The sequence below is a fragment of the Mytilus californianus genome, unplaced genomic scaffold (genome assembly GCF_021869535.1).
Source record: "Mytilus californianus isolate M0D057914Y unplaced genomic scaffold, xbMytCali1.0.p SCAF_3, whole genome shotgun sequence".
Taxonomy (NCBI): domain Eukaryota; kingdom Metazoa; phylum Mollusca; class Bivalvia; order Mytilida; family Mytilidae; genus Mytilus; species Mytilus californianus.
Window position 1 is genome coordinate 90208881 of NW_026262679.1, and position 15681 is coordinate 90224561.

At 30.5% G+C, this 15681-nt stretch overlaps 1 long non-coding RNA gene across 11 annotated transcripts in view; it reads right to left on the reverse strand.

The window, feature by feature from the left end:
• The window catches only part of LOC127735369 (uncharacterized), a 187876-nt gene extending 172482 nt beyond the window's left edge, over positions 1–15394 (reverse strand). For 10 of the 11 annotated variants that reach the window (XR_007998369.1, XR_007998362.1, XR_007998367.1 and 7 more), the window contains exon 1: positions 15320–15394. This is a non-coding gene — a long non-coding RNA (uncharacterized LOC127735369). Of the gene's footprint in view, positions 1–4125; positions 4159–15319 lie in introns of those variants that run through there. The other variant, XR_007998364.1, reaches the window with a different exon arrangement.
• Between the last annotated feature and the right edge of the window lie 287 nt (positions 15395–15681).

A 15681-nucleotide genomic window follows, 5' to 3' on the forward strand; every position in this document is an offset into this window, starting at 1 on the left:
CTGTCTAGTATAAGCACCAGCGACAGATATCACATGTATGCTGCAATACATAATCAGTGCAGATATTTACATTAGAAAAAAATTGGGAATAATTTATTAGCTAAGCATTATTAATTGATATTTTATAAATATTCATAAGAATATGTGATTTACGATTCACAAATGTAAATAATACGGGTGAAAAAGGGGCTTTACTGAAATTGTCATGTGTTTGAGGTGTTAAGAAGTAAATAAACTTATCATAGATACCAGGATTGAAATTTTTTCAACATTTATAAAGATAACAGATTTTAATATGTTTGATCCAGTTTAACCTTTTGAAATATTATACTTAAAGTATTTCTATAAATATTGATAGATAAGGAAAAGAGTATACTGAAACTATATGATATAAGTATAGAAATATATGTTTTAAATATTTCATAATTCTTCTCAAATATTTTTAACTTAAATTGGAAGATGCTATACCACTTTTCGACACAATCACAATTGCACAAAATGTCCTGTTGCAAAGTGTATGACGAAATACCCTTTCTACTCGGATGTCAAAATATGGTAAAAATTGATGGTCTACAAATATGCAGTTCTCTAGAAACTACAAGAACAGATTAATTTTGATTTATATTTTAAAAACACGAGAGCTCTTTAATCTTATTTGTAAATATATTTATGATCATCTTAGAACAAGTTATGGCTCAATGGAATATGTCCGCTTTCCTCTGTAACTGTTTCACTTAGTGACAAAATAGAAAAAAAAAATTAAACCTACTGGAATACAATACAAAAGAGCTTAAATAATATACTTTTTTAATGATTTTACATTTGTTCTGAGAATCAAAATATTATTAATTGCTGCACATTACGGTTGAAGAAAATGCTGATACCCTGTTTCAAATTTTATAGTTTAATTACAATTTGCATAGAAGGACACCCCTAACGAAAATGAAATATTTCTTATTTAAATTTGACACTTCACCTACAACCTGCAGCTGTGACGATCCCGTGTATATGTAGCTGAAATACCCGCTAAATTGATATTTGTCTGTTTGAGGGACTTGAAACTATGATCAATTAAAAGAATAATAATAATAATAAAATTGATAGGATAAGATGTTGTCCCTCATTATAAGAATTATGTCTCCAATGCACATATATACGTGAATGTATAATACTATCACTTTGACGTGCCTTATACAGAAATATTATCGCATATTGTAGCAAGGCGTTTGTCTTGAATGATCGTAGTCGAGCCGTTTTATTATTATTTATTTCATAGATAAATAACTTCACATATGTTGTCCAGATTTTAGAAAAAAACACTCATATCAAAGATAACAGGCTTTATTTAAAACTCCTGATGCGCAAGTCAAGATTCGAGTGCAAATTTTAAATTTTAGTCTTTAGATTAAGGGTTTTCTTTTTTTGTCTTATATAGATGAAAAATAATTTGCTTTTACATGCAGATTACATACTTGAAACCATAAAATAGATTTTTGATTAACGTCACTTGACAATGATGCAGATAGTACATTACTGATCCGGAAATTGTCCAGTAGCGGATCGGGGGGAGGGGGGTCCGGGGGTTGGAACCCCTCCATTTTTTGGACGATCAATGCATTTGAATGGGGATAGATGGTTGGAACCCCTCCCCCCCTTTATCCTGGGTTGGAAACCCCCCTTTATTCTGAGTTGAACCCCCCCCTTTTTTTTTTTAAATGGCTGCATCCGCCCCTGTTGTCTGATAATATCAATTGACAAAACAAACGTTAATGAATTAATTTACCTGTTGTTCGTGTTAGAACATAAGTTTGATTTGTACACACTTTTTAAGCAAAATGCAAACAAACAGAATTGAAACTTATGTTATTGATAATTAATAATTTTTGATAATGTAAATCTAAGTTAAGGTGGCAGAAACCAGTTATTTTACAAAAAATCTTTAGAATTTCATGGATTTATGATTTAATTTTCTTGAAAAATCATTCAAGCTTATGTACAAATAAAATGTATGGTTTCGAGTAACCAAGATGTGTGCGTGTTTGTGTGAATATATAGAAAACCTTTTAATTTGGGTGTCTGTCCAGCATGGAGATTTTAAAATTTATAAATGCATTGCAAATAAGGCAAAAAAATGTAATGCTCTGATACAAATCTAATCCTCACCTTCAGAATCCTGCTAATTACAGACAAGAATTTTAGGCAAAATTAAAGAGATAAATAATATTCAATGAATTAGAGCCTTGTCTGCACCTATCCTTACCATCAAAATCTCAAGATATTTTTGTTTACATAAAACTGAATTTTTTCCCCACTTTGATTGGATGCCGTCAAGTGAGGAGACCACAATTTTGACTTCTGATTGGACCCATATGTGAAGGAAATCCCCAACCTGTGTATGCAACTACTTACTTATGTAGTATAATAGCCTAGAATTTACATCCATTTATTTTTTCAGTCCACATGATGCAATTATATACCTCATTGCTTAACTATAACAACACATGTTCTGGTACACCAAAACTGGTACCTGCCACCTAAAGCCGGCCCGTGTGTTGATTATTAACTACACTTCATTCACAAATATAGCTGTTAGACTTGTTATTTCTGTCTGTGGAAACATATCCAAATAAGGCAATGACTGACTTATAATACACGCAAAAAAGGAAGAATTCACCATTAGTTATTTCGAATACACGCACTGTCGAAAACCAATTAAGAATCAAAGGTTCAAGATATAGAATAATTATAATGTGCTCATCAATTTAAATTTGCTAATTCGTATCTCGTTTATCCATTTACATACTGAATGACTGAAATATATGTATTTGTGTCTTATAAAAATAAGAAGATGTGGTATGATCGCCAATGAGACACCTCTCTACAAGAGACAGAAATTAACAACTATAGGTCACCGTACGGCCTTCAACAATGAGTAAAACCCATTACGCATAGTCAGCTATAAAAGGCCCCGAAAGTACAAATGTAAAACATTTTAACTAGAAAACTAACGGCCCTATTTATGTACAAAATAATGATAGAAACAAATATGATATACAGCAACAAACGACAACCACTGAATTACAGGCTTCAGACTTGGGACAGGCACATACAGAATGTGGCAGGGTTAAACTAGTTTGAAGGCGTCAATCTTCTCCCTAACCTGGGACAGTGGTGTAACAGTACAACATAAGAACAAACTATAAAAATCGGTTGAAAAGAGCTTTACTCATCAGATAGATACAAAATTAACTAATTTCAAACTATTTTTACTGGTTACAGGGACTGTTTACAATAACAAACTATATTTCCTCATGAGTTTCCTGAAGTAACAACATACCATCAATTGTTGTGTCCATGTGCAACCTTTAATTCCAAGGTGCATAATCATTCAAGATTTAAGGTTAATAGCAGTTATCAATTTCAAATTGAAAACCAGGTCTTACAATGAATTAACCTTAACCCGGAAATTTACTTCTATCCATTACCCTTAACCAGGAAAAAAAACTTTTTAAAAATATTTTTCAACAAAGCAAAATATTTTATAATTGGTCTTTTGATAGGATATATAGTAAACTAAATAATATTTTTTGATGAGTAGAATTATGATAATTGGAATAAAATGCACAAATTTTGAATTAATCCTTATTTGGAAAGGGAGAATTCATTAAAAATTTGTATTTAATGTAAAGGGAGTCAACTGCAACGTATTACTCTTAAACGGAAACGTATTTACTCTTTATCTAGAAAGTACAATATTTAAATATTGAATGCATAGTTTTTAAGGAGTATAGCTATTATAAAAAACAAAAATACATATTTCAACACAAAAATACACATCAAAGATTAAATTAACTATATAATAAATAATTATAAATAAATGAAACCCAAATGTAAACTTATTTCCTTCAACAATCTTGCAGTTTTTAAAGTTCGAAACTAATTTTATTATTAACTCTTATCCGAAATGTGCAGGAAAAATATTTTCTCTCGGAAATACATGACAAACTAAATAGCTGCTTCTGAATATAGAGTAATGTTCTTCTCTACTCAATACTCTTATCCTGGAAATAAGAGAGAGTACTCATTTTACGGAAAAAAACTATATAGAGATACGCTAAAACTTACCAACACGTTATTAGACAGCTCCATCTGACAAATTAAGTCTGTAATAAAAAAAGTTTTTAATATTTCATTCTCTGTGGATACTACTCTACTTAATAGCAGACAGACAAAGACCTTTATTAAAAGTAATCGGTTCGATTCCGTTTTACTGGTATAAAAAAGTCAAAATCTAACGTACATATACAGGTTAGCGCCGCCAACTTTTAGATGATCCGTACATATACGTCTGTCTTTCCACTTTTGATTTTATCAGGGACAGGAATATATATCCAATATGAAGGAGAACAATATGGGCTCAAAAGTAACTTTTAAAGTAAGTAAACTACTCGATTTCGTTCTACCATAATAAAGTTTACAGATAAATAAGTAATTTACCATTTAAACATGCAAACCATATCGATGCAAACTGTTGCTTATGTTGAATGACGCACTATGTCTTTGAGACTTAGAACAGCAATAAAAACACTCACCCGTAATGATTTTATATCTGGAATTAATATCCAATATCCATTCTATTTCATCATTAAAAACCAATCAATTTTAGGATATATATACTGAGTAAAAAAAGTTAAGCATCAAATATTTTTAATATCATATTTAATAAAGAGCTGCGCCATGACCGCATGCTACGCCCGTCACCCTTTTACTTTTGATAATTTTTCAACGAATAAAGTTCCATAACTCCAATGTCATATCAGAAATTTATCAAAAAAGGGAGCTAATTTCAATAGATATAAACAAGTCACCATAGTTTCATGAAAACTGCTTGTCTGAAAACTGGAAATTCCCCCCTTTTTATGAATAAGATTTCCTAACTGGGAAACGTAAAATCTTTATAAAAATCAAAACGGAGCTTACGTCAACGGATATAAACAATTCACCAAAGTTTCATGAAAATTGGTTAAATATAGAAATAAGAAGATGTGGTATGATTACCAATGAAACAACTCTCCACAGGAGACCAAATGACACAGAAATTATTAACTACAGGTCACCGTACGGCCTTCAACAATAAGTAAACCCCATACCGCATAGTCGGCATTTTTGAGTTATTGTCCGAAGTGTTGACGACGAACGGACGGACGGACGGACGGACGAATAGACAGACAACGGTATAACATAATACTTCCAATCTTAGACGGGCGTATAAAAATCTATTATTTTTCTAAACATAACAATAAACAAACTATCGTAGCAAAGAAATCAACAAAAACACGCAATTCTTAATCAACAAAAAAATATTAAAAATTTATTTCCGATATTTTATAAATTGTCATTTTAAAAAGTTTTTTTTTTTTACTCGGTATATCATGAGAAAAAAAATTATATATAATATTAATACTATTCATTGGCACTTTTGCTTAAAAAATCAAGGAAAATTAGTCGATGAATTGAATTAAAAAAATTATATAGAAAATAAGCAGTACCTTTTCAGAAGTTTTATACAGTCCGATGACTGACAGTAATAGCATATGATTTATATAAATACATCGTATATGAACTTGACACCTGTTAGAACTTTTCGGAACGCAAAGGGTGTACACTTTACATCAGATAACCTATGTGTTGGAAACAAGATGTTAATTTATAAGGTCGTTAATGGCTCTTCCTTCACTTTTATTTGTTTAAATGATAATAAGCAATGACCGAATGGTAACAGATTTATTTGGTCCAGTTGCACATACGTCTTATTTCGATACATAACAACAAAAGAAGGGGGTTAGGAGTTGTGGTTAACAAAATATTTGAAAATTTGGAGTTTCTGCTGTATCAGTAATATTTAAATTCGGTTTGTGATAAAGTTCGTGTAGTTGTACAGTATTTGAAATTAAGGCTGCCCATTTATGATTTAAAATCACTGGCCCCAGACAAGTTTTATTTCATCTAGTGAAAGGTATTATAGGATCACTCAGATTTGTTAATTAATTCATCTTTTTTAGGTTATAAATGTATGCACAACATATTCTCTTATCCACAAGTGATATCTATTATCAATTGCTTATTTAATTTTTTTCGATATTTTGAACAAAAGTGCTTATTTACAAAATCATCAATCATCAATACCCCCTACAGATATTCAAAAGTGCAAGTATTGCGAATTAGATGTGGGAATGGGAAACTATTCATCAGATACTAATTTGTTATGTTGACTTATGAAGTGGTACATGTATTTCATTAACATAACGTTTTTTTCTGACTAATTCGGTTAACAAAATACTTCTATCTTAAACGTTCATGTAGAGTTGCAAACTCTGCGACAAAACATATAGTTTGTATATAGCCGTTATGTTTATGTACTTTCTTCCGAGCTAAAAACACATTTGATTCCAAAATCATAGCTGTCGAGGGTATTAGATTATGGTACTCCAGAAAATATGGTTCGTTTTTACTGATGAACGGGTATATTTAATGCTAAGTTACTTCGGTCAACTTCAAATATTTTCTATCTGTCAAAAATCGAAATAACAAGAACTGTATAATGTTGTTACACATCCAGATAAGATAATTGAGATAATAAGATAGTTTATGATGACAGGAAATAAAGACTAGCTGTTGCAGTTGTTCATTTCATCAATTGTCATAAATGTTTAGTACATTTTTCAGTTATTAGATTTACAAACAATAATATAGACCATAAAAATAAAAGCATCTCCCTGATTTTTTTCCGTGTAGCTTGTTATCTATTTATGATGGTAGATATTTAAATTTGGATAGGAAAATAAAATCATTTTGAAATAAAACTCATCAAGTTTGAATTTTTTTTGTGAAAACCGATTTCCGAATATAGAAAGTGTACTTGAAGTAACAATGCAGACCATTAAACGTTTTGGAGGTTCCAAATTTTCAGGTTCGTTCCGAGAATTTCGTGGAAGATAACTTTTTTATTTACTCATTTTTAGAGAAAGTATGTTGTCTATATAGGGAAAGACCTAACTGATGGAAGGAAGTGTTCGCTTTTGCAATTTTAGATAAAACGCCTTGAAGAAATTATATATTGATTTTAATTAATACATAATACCTTCATTCCATAAATTTATGCTTTATACACAAAACTTGTAATATTTACATAAAATAATACCTCTATTCTCAGTATGCAATAAATATCAAACAAACTGTGGAATGAACACCCCATACAAACATAAATCATAACGTTACAATAAAAGAAAAGAAATTCAGCATGGTTCAAAAATAACTGTTATTTCAGTGAAGTAACTATCTTTCCATAGATTTTTACAAATACCGAGCATGCACATGACCTGTGTAATGCTAAATGTTTATTAAATGTATTTACAGGATATTATATTTGTTTTACTTTCATCACACAAAAATTAATCGGTCCGTTGGTTTATATTTTTAATTATTTCCCATTCCATTATACCGAGACCTTTGATAGCTAATTATACGAAATTAGTTTTGCTCATTGTTGAGCATCATATTATATTGATCATGGTCAGTAGAAAATTGGTGAAAAGTCTCATGCGGTAACAGCATGATCTAGGAAATGAGGACGGAATTAATAATTATAAAACAAAACAATAAACTTACAGTAAAAGGGGTTATATCCAGCACGAGGTAACTTAGTTCTTTTGTTTATCTATTTTACACTTCGAAAACGACAAGTATTACCTGTGTTACATAAATAATCTAAATGAACAGAGGAAGACACACCTACTTTGCATTTTTTTATTTTTATCACCGTAGGTATAATGTCCTGCGAGAAAATTATTTTGTTAAAAGGGGTCTTTGTCGTGAATATTAAGGAATATTTAGCATCAATAAACATTTCAAATACAGCCATGTTAGAAATTACGTTTTCAAGATGCACGTTGATTTAAAAAAGATAGGTATTAAATTCTTATACTACTCTTATTTCAAATGACAAAAACACATTTGAAATGAAAAGTTCAGCAGATACCAAAAGTCTTTATATCAAAATTCATAAAGCACGTTTCCATTTCTTAAATGTTGCAAATACCTTATAAGTAGTAGGCCAAGAGCATCTGAATCAAAACCTGATTTCGACCTCCTGAATGTTTTACGGGGAGCAATTTATTCTACTGCCCAATTATGAATGACGGTGCTGTTGTAGAAGTGAGAAGTGAAAAGTACAGGTTCCAGCCCCGATCGAGGAGGAAGTAAAGAATCAGATCTACTCTAACATCGTTAGGTTGATTTTCTAGGCACTTTATATAGAAAATCAACTTAACAATGTTAGAGTAGATCTGATTCTTTACTTCCTCCCCGGCCGGGGCTGGAACCTGTAATTTTCACATATCACTTCTACTACCACATCGCCTAGCATTGCACAGACGCCTTATCCCCTCCTCTAACTATAGCTGATAAAAATCAGCCTTCGTTTCGGGAGGTGTAAGCTTCTCGTAGGAATTAAACAAGGACGTCTAAACGCAATACACAAAGTATTTGTACGTGTACAGGAATGATCGTCTACTCATCTCTTCAGTATAATTACTGGATGCTATTCTATTTTTAGAAGCATACAATCACTGTAAATTTGTATATATATATATATATATATATATACAAGTCTAAATTGCAAACAACGTTCAAACCTATGATTGCATTGGAAAAAAAACCGCATTTTTATACGTGTGCATGCAAAATAAATTTCTTGGTAAAGGGGTCTAAATACAGCACAAACAACATTTTCCAAAAGACCAAAAAAGTGAAAAAGTATTTTTTAACAAAACGCATTTGACTATCAGATCGAACAACTGATGTTCTTAAACCCTGCATACTGCCATTGGCGATTGCCAAATAAACGGATCACCAGATGTAACAAAATGGATCTTATAATAATTTATTACCAAACAGAAAACAATAAACTTGCGGAAAAGATGGTATATCGCAAACATGAGGTGCAAAAATTTGTACACCATATCCGGATATATATATATATAGAGTCTATAAGAATCTACCAACCAGTAAACTTAATAGGTATTGGATCATCAAAATTGACAATACTACACAAACTAGATTCTACTGACAAGGAAAGGTCACACAAGGCCACCGAAATCTGAATTATAAATTAAGTCTAGGTGGCTGTGTGGTCTAGAGCGCTGGACATAGTGCAGGCGGTGTTGTTTCGATATCCCAATAGCATGAGTTGGAATCCCGGCGAGGAAAGAAAAAAATTTGCTTCCGCAAATTTGCAGATTTAACACTGTTGTGCTGATATTTAGAGTTATTATGGATATAATATGTGTTTTCAGCCGGGTATCACCTTCACTGAGTTGTAGAGTTGTCACTTGTTGTTTCTTATATATACGTCTAAACATGTGACAACTTTATGACAAACATTCGCCAACGGATAATACGTGGTTATACAGGGCTAACACCATATATATATAATTCGTCTCAAATAATATAAATTGCGGTTTTTATCCAACGCAATCATAGGTTTGAACGTTGTTTTCAATTTAGACTTGTTTATATTTTTTCGTTTGGGCTTGTATTATATTTGCCTTCGGGTTTATGATCCGTTCATCCTATTTCGACTCTTCAAAATTAAAGAGTCTATCCTAAATTGAGGTAAATTATATGGCCTTCCAAATACCGTTTCGATTCCTAACATCACTCAAGAGACATTAATTGTCGAAATCCGGATTTGGTGTACTAATTTTTGCACCTTTTGTTTGCGGTATACCATCTTTTCCGCAAGTTTATTGTTTTCTGTTTGGTATTAAATTAATAGTTAAAATCCATTTTGTTACATCTGGTGATCCGTTTATTTGGCAATCGCCAATGGAAGTCAGCAGGGTTTGAGAACATCCGTTGTTCGACCTGCTAGTCAAATGCGTTTTGTTAAAATATACTTTTTCACTTTTTTTGGTCTTTTTGAAAATGTTGTTTGTACTGTATTTAGACCCCTCTACCAAGAAATTTGTTTTGCATGCACACGTATACAAAATGCGGTTTTTATCCAACGCAATCATAGGTTTGAATGTTGTTTTCAATTTAGACTTGTATATATATATATTCCTCTAAGTATTAATCCAATGTTCGAAAAATACGTTTACCTCTGCTTCAAAAATGTAAAAATATTTGTTCAAAACTATACAGGCTGTACAAATTTTTTTTTATAAAATATCGATTTATTCCAAACATTAATGATTTCTTATTGCTAAGCAAAGATTGCTTAGTCGTTTCTGACATAACTTTTCTGAATTTTCGGTTTTCAATTCTTTTAATTTCGTATTTGATTAAACTTTCAAAATGTTATGATTCTGCGCCACTGATGATTCCTTAGTAGGCTAATCGCGTGACAGGCGTACTATAAGCATGGTATCTCTGATGAGTTTTGAAAATACAAGGATAAGTTTATACGAAAACTTCAAATCAATTACCGATAAAGATCTGCAATTATTGATAACACATCTTATTTTTTTTTTGTCATCAAAGACAAACCAACAACTCAGTTTAAAAACAAATGGCTAAATTTGTTTGTTCGATCTTTCTATTTACTCAAACCCGCTGTCTATTACCAATATCTATGATAAACAAATCAATATCTTGGTTGTAAATAGTGAGAAATGTCAGGTTTCTCAATCAAGATTTTCTGTACAAAATTGAGATTTAGAATACACAATCCGTGATCTCTTTTCACAGAATGGATATTTGTGATAAGAAATGAGATGAAGTGTGTTCCTGTATGGCTTTGATAAAAATCAGAACATATATTGTGTATTTGAATATAAATTAAACTTCGAAATTTCGAATTACTATCCTTTCTGTAGAGGCCCGTAGTCAAACGTTCAAGTGAATATTAAAGAAAACGAAATGTTTTATAGGCTCAAAGAATTGGTGATTAAAATACAGTAGAAAGATATTAAGTTACACGCCACAGATATGTTACATGTTTTGTTCAAATGCTAATGACCTTTACACGGAACAATTTGATATCTTTTTAATGGATTTATGACATGTAAATATCGGTAAACTACTGTTGCCTCTTATAAATCAAAACTGACGTTATCGTTTACTATAGAAATTTTAAATTATCTTTGGCTATGAAATACTACGCCAATATATTTAATTTGAAGATGCCCCAACAATTAACAAAACAAATATTTAACCTGCAAACACTTATTGTAATGTTGCTGTTAAATGAAGTGCTGTATATTTGCCTTTTTTGTAATTTGTTCATACCCAAATCATACCTAACTAATAACTAACTATACCAGGTGATTGACACCCCTTTTTCGTGTTATAGATATTGTCAATAAATTAGTTTATTTTCCTTTAATTAACGTCTTCTTTTACCAATATAATCTTACATTTTATATGTTATTCCCCACCTCTCGTATTTTCCGCACAACAGTCGAAAGATTGAAAATATTCAAATGTTACAACTGATTTTATACACCATATTGACATTAAACCTAACATGCATCAACTCAAATAAGAAGTGCCTTTTTATTTAAAAAACAAATTTTAAATCCAATTTTCTATTGAATTTCATGTCTCAAATTTAAAAATGCATGAAAATCTGGAGAATGCTGATCTATTGAATGATATAAGTAATAACGCCTTTTATTTGATTTTAAAAAAAATATTCATTATACAACAGTATTTAGAAATGATAATTTTCAAAGATAAAAGCAAATCAAATTAGATGGAGAAATATAAAAAAAATTAAGGACGGAATGATATTTCTGAAGAGCGGGTTACAAAAAAAATCGTTATAAAATAACTACCAGATAGAAAACTCCTAGGACATAGACAATCTTTGGCAATTGATTTGATTTGATTTAATCTATGCATAAGTGATCGGACTGTCCTTTATTTACCTTTAAAACTTAATACATTTCAGATATTGATTTAAAGACAACACTGTAACATTTAACAAAAACTAAATTTTAAGAGAGATAATTTGAAAACTTTGAATTGAACATTTTTAAAACAATGCAAAAATTACTACACTACTTTATGAATTTACAATTGAAATATATTTAAAAATTATATCATTACAACTTCAATTACAGATATGAATTCAAATCTAATACGATTTTAAGTATTCTTTTTATTATACCGCACTTGCTTCATAATAACAATTTTCACTAGCAATTAATGAGCAAAACTATTTGACAAGTTGATCAGTTTTTAGAGATGAATTTCAACTGCAACTTGGTAAATTAAGGCAACAGTAGTATACCGCTGTTCGAAATTCATAAATCGATTGAGAAAAAAAACAAATCTGGGTTACAAACTAAACTGAGGGAAACACATCAAATATAAGAGGAGAACTACGACACAACAGGAACACAACATTAAAATGCAACACACACAGAAACGAACTATATAACAATGGCCATTTTCCTGACTTGGTACAGGACATTTTAAGATAAAAATGGTGGGTTGAACCTGGTTTTGTGGCTAGCCAAACCTCGCATTTTTATGGCAATGTTAAATATAACACTAAAATGACACCATTACATGACATGAATACAGTACAACATTACGGACAGAGAATTACGCAATTAAACTTTCTGGCATTTGGAATTGTGAAAGGACAAAACCTTTATGATTTGCACAGTAAATGCTAACTTACTTCAGGCAAGTTAAAAACAAACAAAACAAACAAAAAACAATAACCATATAACGATGGCAAAAGACATCAAGATAAAACAATAAGACAGTTTATTGTGACATGAATCAAAAATATTTTTTGCAGTTATCCATGTCATTAATTCTTATAACGAGATCTTTTCGTTCGGTTGTGAAATTAACAAAAATGAAATCAGTAAGAAACAATTTAAGGAAATGTAGTATCTGCATGTTTTCTATAACGTTCTGTGTTGAAACGGTTTTGGATTTTTAGAATGTGTTTTTACTTCTGCAATCCTGACCTTCCTTTTTTAAATGCTAACTAGCAATGACTGAATGGTAACAGATTTATTTGGTCCAGTTGCACATATGTCTTATTTCGATACATAACAACAAAAGAAGGGGGTTAGGAGTTGTGGTTAACAAAATATTTGAAAATTTGGAGTTTCTGCTGTATCAGTAATATTCAAATTCGGTTTGTGATAAAGTTCGTGTAGTTGTACAGTATTTGAAATTAAGGCTGCCCATTTAAGATTTAAAATCACTGGCCCCAGACAAGTTTTATTTCATCTAGTGAAAGGTATTATAGGATCACTCAGATTTGTTAATTAATTCATCTTTTTTAGGTTATAAATGTATGCACAACATATTCTCTTATCCACAAGTGATATCTGTTATCAATTGCTTATTTAATTTTTTTCGATATTTTGAACAAAAGAACTTATTTACAAAATCATCAATCATCAATGCTTTATCTAACTATCTTTACCACCGTCGAAGCTTTTGATTTAGCGTTCCTCCTCTCATATCAATTACAGAAAAACCCGATATATGATTACCTGCTACTTCTTGCAAGCAAACATAATAATATGTAATGTGTATAATTGTTCAAGCTACAAATAATAATTGGTGTAACATATACAGTTGTAAATCAGTAAGCTGGATAAATAAAAGATGATTATGTATGTCATCTAAAATAAAAACGCCTTAAATGTATAGCGCAATTCTGAAAATTATTGATTTATAGAATTATATAAACAGTAATGCCTCGGTTCAATAATGATATCAATACGCGCGTCTGGCGTACACAACTGTCTTTCAAGAGTTTTTGTTATATTTTCATATTATGATACACTTATTACCTTTTCAGATATTCAAAAGTGCAAGTATTGCGAATTAGATGTGGGAATGTGAAACTATTCATCAGATACTAATTTGTTATGTTGACTTATGAAGTGGTACATGTATTTCATTAACATAACGTTTTTTTCTGACTAATTCGGTTAACAAAATACTTCTATCTTAAACGTTCATGAAGGGTTGCAAACTCTGCGACAAAACATATAGTTTGTATATAGCCGTTATGTTAATGTCCTTTCTTCCGAACTAAACATACATTTGATTCCAAAATCATAGCTGTTGAGTGTATCAGATTATGGTACTCCAGAAAATATGGTTCGTTTTTACTGATGAACGGGTATATTTAATGCTAAGTTACTTCGGTTAGCTTCAAATATTTTCTATCTGTAAAAAATCGAAATTACAAGAACTGTATAATGTTGTTACACATCAAGATAAGATAATTGAGATAATAAGAGAGTTTATGATGACAGGAAATAAAGACTAGCTGTTGCAGTTGTTCATTTCATCAATTATCAAAAATGTATATTACATTTTTCAGTTATTAGATTTACAAACAATAATATAGACCATAAAAATAAAAGCATCTCCCTGAATTTTTTCCGTGTAGCTTGTTATCTATTTATGATGGTAGATATTTAAATTTGGATAGGAAAATAAAATCATTTTGAAATAAAACTCATCAAGTTTGAAATGTGTGCATGTGTTGAAACGGATTTCCGAATATAAAAAGTGTACTTGAAGTAACAATGCAGACCATTAAACGTTTTGGATGTTCCAAATTTTCAGGTTCGTTCCGAGAATTTCGTCGAAGATAACATTTTATTTACTCATTTTTAGAGAAAGTATGTTGTCTATATAGGGAAAGATCAAACTGATGGAAGGAAGTGTTCGCTTTTGCAATTTTAGATAAAACGCCTTGAAGAAATTATATATTAATTTTAATTAATACATAATACCTTCATTCCATAAGTTTATGCTTTATGCCGAAAACCTGTAATATTTACATAAAATAATATCTCTATTCTCAGTAAGCAATAAATATTAAACAAACTATGGAATGAACATCCCCATAACAACAAAAAGCATAAAGTTACAATGAAAGAAAAGAAATTCAGCGTGGTTCAAAAATAACTGTTATTTTAGTGAAGTAACTATCTTATCTTTCCATAGATTTTTACAAATATGGAGCATGCACATGTCATGTTTAATGCTAAATGTTTATCAAATGTATTTACAGGATGTTATAGATTTACCTTCATCACACAAAAGTAATCTGTCCATTGGTTTATATTTTTAATTATTTCCCATTCCATTATACCGAGACCTTTGATAGCTTATTATACGAAATTAATTTTGCTCATTGTTGAGCATCATATTATATTGATCATGGTCAGTAGAAAATTGGTGAAAAGTCTCATGCGGTAACAGCATGATCTAGGAAATGAGGATGGAACTAAATAATAATTATAAAACAAAACAATAAACTTACAGTAAAAGGAGTTATATCCAGCACGAGGTAACTTAGTTCTTTTGTTTATCTATTTTACACTTCGACAACGACAAGTATTACCTGTGTTACATAATTAATTTAAATGAACAGAGGAAGACACACCTACTTTGCATTTTTTTTATTTTTATCACCGTATCAGGTATAATGTCCTGCGAGAAAATGATTTTGTTATAAGGGGTCTTTGTCGTGAATATTAAGGAATATTTAGCATCAATAAACATTTCAAATACAGCCATGTTAGAAATAACGTTTTCAAGATGCACGTTGATTCAAAAAAGATAGGTATTAAATTCTTATACTACTCTTATTTCAAATGACAAAAACACATTTGAAATGAAAAG